The following is a 6244-nucleotide window of genomic DNA, read 5'->3' on the forward strand; positions in this document are numbered from 1 at the left end:
TTCATGTTTGTCATTATAGTTTTATTTGTAAGAAAATTGTGAACTTCATATTGTGTATCAAGTCAAAGAACATTTGACAAGTCTGAGTCATTCCTTTGTCCTGTGAGAGCTGGAATAAATATATATCCTGACAGTTACAGTTGAAACAGTAGAGACAGGTAGAAATGGGCTCAGATTAATCTTTGCTTAGTCAGATACCTCCTGTGTTCAGTCCATCATATTAAAAAACAAACAATAGCACGATCCGTGTGATTTTGCATCCATTTCCAAATTGTAGTCAAGCAGCCCAGTCTCATACAGGTAACAGAAATGTCTCTAGTGTAGACGTGTACAGTGTAGTGTAAGCATTAAAAGATCATAGAGGAAACACTAACATTTATGTGAAACTAATTGTAATAAAAAATGAACAGGTGATTTATAGATTTAAAAGAAAGAATCTGAAAACAACACTTTTTTTGGTCTAAGTGGTCAAAGTAGAAAACAGAACTGATGTTCAAGAACAAACTGTAGCTGCACTAATATTACACATCTCCATTGTTGTGGTGAACAATGTTGCTTTTAAAACCACATGCAGTGTGTGACCATGACTGTCCACTGAGACCATGAACGCCACTTCGCTGAAGCATTCTTCTCCTTCTTCTTGCCATCAGAATGGAAGCAGACAGAGCACGAGCTGCTTTGATCTACTGAAAGGAAAAAGCAGAACATCTGAGCTGAAACCATTCAGATAGAAACAATCGCTCAATGCAGTCTCTCAGGTAGCTTAGCCTGCTGCAACTGATACAAGCTAAATATAGTTAAAACACAGTGTCAGGGAACTCCAGTGTGGGAACTAGCGGCTTTAGGTTTGTAGTCATTTAACTTTCATCCATCCATCCATTTAATTCAGGAGGAAGAAATGTCAGGTTGGTGCAGGCTGGCATTTGCTCCCATGCTGTCTCTAACTAAATGACTTGGTTCACTTCATGTCTGGGCTGTATGTGGGATTATATCATGTTATTTGGGCAGGAGTACCTGTCCCCTGTTAGGCTTAGAAAGTTTCTCCAAGGGTTTCTCCATAAGCAGAGCTTCTAACTCTTATAGCTTTTAGCACATCTGTAGCTGTGCAGGCTGACAGGTTTTTAGTGGCTCTTTTTACCCCACACTGGTTGTGAGTGTGTAAATAGCCCCACTAGTTCTTTTGGGTTGCAGTTTACTTGGGAGGAAGGGGTGGGTCTGCCAGGACTAGATCAATAACAATGATCTGGGATACATAAATTTCATAATGCATGCAGACATCTCTATAAACCTGGCCTGAGGGCTGCCATTTTTTACATTCAGTTATTTCTCTTAGAAATGTTGGATCTAAATAATGAATGTGTTACAGTTAAACTGAACTGGTCAGTGTAAATGGCTCATTGGGACACAGAAACCTTTAAATTAAATACCATCACCTGACATCGAGTGTCAAACAATATCAAAGCTGTAAAAGCTGTTTACAGTCAGAATTTATAAAAACTATGATTGTAAATAAATTCAAACTAGTGAGCTTTTCTCTTTGTGCTGAATATCAACACTGTGATTTCTTAGACAGTAAGCTTTACATCAGCACAGTTGTAGAAGCCGTCACTCCAAATGTCTTTTGATAACAAGAAAAAAATACCTTTTCAGTCCACGGCCTGAAGTTCTTCTCCAAACATCTTCTGCTATCGGCTTTGTCTGCTGGTTTGAAGACAATAAACCACAAAAAGATGATTTAGTCACTTTGTCTGCATCATGCAGCTCGACTGTGTCATGTAACGATGATGAATAGCCGTCGTTATCCCTCTCATGTGTCTGTAGGATTGTACTGTACAGCATCTCATTGATATGTGAGGAATGCTAATGTAACAGGATAACAGACGTCTGGTCTTACATCATTAAAATATAAAGGGCAGGAGATATTTAGATATTTTTATATTTATATTATATTTTATAGCTGACAGATATTACTAAATAGATAGAATTTACTAAATAGCTGGATGAACATGAAAAATATGTCCATAATCACAAATGACCATGAGAGCCAGTAGAATTAATTCAACTAGACACTCAAAAGACGTCCTTAAATGTTCTTTAAGTGGCAGAACAAACAAACAAACAGTTAATCGCTTACTTGAGATGAAATCTGCTCAGCTACTTTGAAAACAGCTTCTAACTGGTTCCTCCTTTAACAGGATGACTGCTCAGGGGTAAGGCCATCATGCAGTCCAGCAACCTTTATGGTCCTGCTTTGATTCACCAGGAACTATTAGGGAAACCTTTCAGCGCCTCCTGTGAAAGACACAGGGATAAACACACAAACATTTATTAACATGTTCCACAGTCTTCCAGTTTGATTTTCTCATCCTGTGGACAACAACGTACAGAGATGCAGGTTTATTGTTAACTTTTGTAAGGTTTCTTTACTGAACACATCCAGCTGCAGCTCCACTGTGATCCTGAACTGGATAAGCACTTAAGAAAGTGTGTCAATAAATACATCAGCTTACTATATTTATCCAAACAGACGGGACCAATAATGCTTCACTGAGTTAGAGACTTTAACAGTCTCTTCTATGTAAGAATGTCTCGTGATAGACCTGCAAACTTGACAACAAAGGTTTTTCAGACTACATGTAGCTGTCCTCTATGTCAGCTCACACATTTACATTCATGTCACACTTATTTCTGCTTTCCCATTTTTAGCATTATTACTTACATTTTGATTGGATACCTTGAGTTTGTAAATGATCAGATTACATAATTGGAATACAATTCAATACAATTCATGTATCCAATTCAAGGTCGCGGGAGGATGAAGCCTATCCCAGCTGATACAGGACAAAGACAGGCTGCCAGTTATCGCAGGGCTAAGACAATACGTGTAACAGAAAATCCACTTAAATATTTGATATTTCTAATAATAATCATAATTATGACTATTAATTAAAATATTATTTAAAGGTTTCTTTATAAATACATTTCGATTTTTTTTGTAACCCCTAGAATATAAACCTGAGCTGTTTCAGATTCTGACCTCTGACCTCAGTGACCAGGCTGTGTCCTCACTGCAGCTCCCTCTTCACACTGACAAATGAAACTTCTGTGGAAGAAAAATCTGGAATTTTTTTATTTCCAATCCACTTAAACTATTAAGGATTAAGCAACAGTGCTCATCTTTGCTCTTCTGAAATCTGTGTTAAACAACAACAAACATAAATTAGTAACAAAAATACAGCTGAGTAGAAGCTTTACACACCACCAGCAGCCATAATGCTAAATTTTAATCTTCAAATGTTTCTGAGCCGTCTTCAACTTGCTTTTAACACAGAAAAGTCCCACAGTCAATGCAGCCTGACTCAATCCTACATGTTCAGCACACACAGAGACACAGAGGTACTGTTTAAGGTTTAGTGTTAACCTGAGTCACTGATCATTTACAGTATTACAGAGTCTGGCAGTCTTTGCATGATGTCCACGTCACTGTAAGTTTCTAGCTGACTCTCAGGTGTGACAGGTGTGCCAGCAGGAAAGAGTAATAATAACCTGCATCCTGAGGTTTGTCCTGCAGGATTAAAGGAGCCAGGCTTTGTTCACACAGCTAGGATTGTATTTTACACTGACCCTGGGTCAGTATAAGTATCATACAGTTTAAACGAAGCACTGAAACTTGCACATATTTATTACAGATGCATTGAAGCTAATCGAGATATTTACTGTCAACCTGTGGCTGCGATTAATCACTTTACTGGAAACTTTATTAACTAGTAACTTCATCAGTCATGACAGAAGCTAATATTTCTGTGCTAACATCGTTTAAACAGTAACAGCTTTCCTACAATATAAGCTAACGTTTACACCGTAACTTTAAGCTAGCACCATAAAGACGGTGTGGAATAAGGAATATTTTACTGCTACTTATAATTATTATTGGCATTATCATTGTATTAATTAACATTGCAGTAAACCACATAACAAGCATTTGTAATAATACATATAATCAAGAAGCAGGCTTGAGTGAAGGCCTGAATGGATTCAGCTTCTTGTTGCATTTGAGTTTGCCTAGCAACAGGTGACGCAAAGAGGAGGACAAGTCCATGGGGACCTCAAAGGCCTGAGATCATCACCATATTTGGATGGATGCCAGAAAGGGGAACTTCTGTGTCTGCATTTATCTCTTAAAATTGCTCATTGTCTGTAAAATATGCAAATTATGTGCTTGTAAATGCAAGAGGGGGCGTCATAATACCCTGATGTTATAAAAGCAATCTGAAGTGTATTTTTGGGTGGGGATTTACAACTGATGGTTTCCAGTGTACGTCTCCCCACGCTGCGTGTATTCATTAAAATCAATTGTTTGATCGACCTCTTTTGGACCATCATTGTTTTACTCTCGTCCTCAATTTCGGACCCGTAACAACGGTAAAACACGTAATAATATCTACAACTGCATCTTAAAGCTGTTATATTAGCACTCGGTGTATTACTAACATAACCACATTAACATTATTGACACTCGCTGACTTTTAATAGTCATTCTATAAATGCCGTCCGTTTAAATGGTCTTACCTGTAACACTGCTGTATCCACCGGATTCCAGCCAGAGTGGATTCTGGAGTCTTCCCACGCTCCTGTTAGTGATCCTCCATCTGGATGGATGATACCAACCTTCTGAACAATCTAGCAGGTGGAGATGGCCCACATCTATGGGACTGATTTGTGCTAATAACGCCCATTGTATGGACTGATAACAGCGTGTCGCTAGCTGTGCCATTACCCAGCATACACCTCTCCCTCCATAAATGCAATAAACGATACAAAAGTAATAGCCTATAATTAATTTATCTGCTGTATCTGCTGTTTCTCATATAGTTGTTTACATTATATAATATATTGTGTTCAGTACACGTCACTACAATGTGATTTCGGAAATATATAAATATACGGACAACAGGCTCTTCCGCGGCAATCTCTTGTCGTCAATAAACAACGTTTAGGGAGCGCTATAGTATTCAATAGGAGGACCCTGCACGTCAATTCTCGACGCGAGGGGGGTACCCTGCGCGTCGATAAGTGAAGCAGAGGGAGCCTGACCATGCGTCACACATTTGACGAGTTGGGAGTGAAAACGTGTTGGACTGGCAGTCCATTGCAGAGGAATTCCAGGAGCGCTGGCATTTCCCTCTCTGCTGTGGAGCTCTGGATGGGAAGCACGTCCAGACGAAGGCACCCCCCAACTCAGGATCCATGTTCCACAACTACAAGGGAACATTCTCCATTGTTCTCCTTGCGGTTGTGGATGCAAGGTATCGCTTCCGAATTATTGATGTTGGGGGGTACGGGAGGACCAGCGACGGTGGTATTCTGGCCAACTCCACCTTTGGTCAGGCTCTTCGGGCTGGGACTCTCCATCTGCCTCCTGACCAGCCTCTACCTGGTGGAGAACACCATGGAGCCCAGCCCCATGTGTTTGTGGCTGATGAAGCGTTCCCGCTGCGGCGTGAGCTCATGAGGCCTTTCCCTGGACGCCTCCTCCCTTTAGAGAAGAGGATCTTTAACTATCATCTTTCCAGGGCTCGGATGATAGTGGACGGTGCCTTTGGTGTCCTCTCCTCACAGTGGAGGTTGTATCGGCGCTCCATGGAGCTCCGTCCTGAAATTGCGGAGAAGTGTGTGAAGGCAACGTGTGTTCTCCACAATTTTCTGCGCTGTTTGGACGAGAGAGGGGCACCTGCTGTGAGGAGTGTGGCACCTGCTGTGGTGGAGCCGTTGCAAAGCCTGGGCCGTGTAGCAGCAAACAACTCCTCCAGAGAGGCTGTCCTGGTGAGGGAGAAGTTCATGGCCCACTTCTTGGCGGAGGGAGCTGTGACTTGGCAGCCAAAGGAGTAGCCTGTTTGAAGTCCGAGTGACTTCCCCACAACGGCTCTTTTAAGAGCCACCCACAAACCTGTAAAGAGTCTTCCTGCCTTTTTAAAATTTTCTTAATAAATGGAGCTCTACTCCAAAATAAAATAACCTCTCTTTACTCTCTTAAATAACTTGTCTTCACTATGTTCCTATATACTGTGTGATGCAAAATTTTGGGCAACCTTATTAATAGTCATTATTTTCCTGTATGAATCGCTGTTACAATTGAAAATGTCACTTGCATATATCATATAGGAGACACACACATTGATATACACTAAATTTTCATTTCATTTGTCTTTTTTAAGTTGCCAATTTATGCACCTGCTTGATTTTG

General features: G+C 40.5%; 1 long non-coding RNA gene across 5 annotated transcripts; it reads right to left on the reverse strand.

The window, feature by feature from the left end:
- LOC109196847 (uncharacterized) lies at window positions 1-3421 on the reverse strand. 5 transcript variants are annotated; one of them, XR_003216245.1, is made up of 4 exons: window positions 3038-3421; window positions 2135-2292; window positions 1643-1701; window positions 1-683 (listed from the first exon to the last, which is right to left on the reverse strand). It is a non-coding gene; the product is annotated as an uncharacterized LOC109196847 (long non-coding RNA). The 5 variants fall into 5 exon arrangements; XR_003216243.1 differs by having other exon boundaries at window positions 1-686; XR_003216244.1 differs by lacking the exon at window positions 1643-1701 and having other exon boundaries at window positions 2511-3418.
- Between the last annotated feature and the right edge of the window lie 2823 nt (window positions 3422-6244).

The sequence above is a fragment of the Oreochromis niloticus genome, linkage group LG23 (genome assembly GCF_001858045.2).
Source record: "Oreochromis niloticus isolate F11D_XX linkage group LG23, O_niloticus_UMD_NMBU, whole genome shotgun sequence".
Taxonomy (NCBI): domain Eukaryota; kingdom Metazoa; phylum Chordata; class Actinopteri; order Cichliformes; family Cichlidae; genus Oreochromis; species Oreochromis niloticus.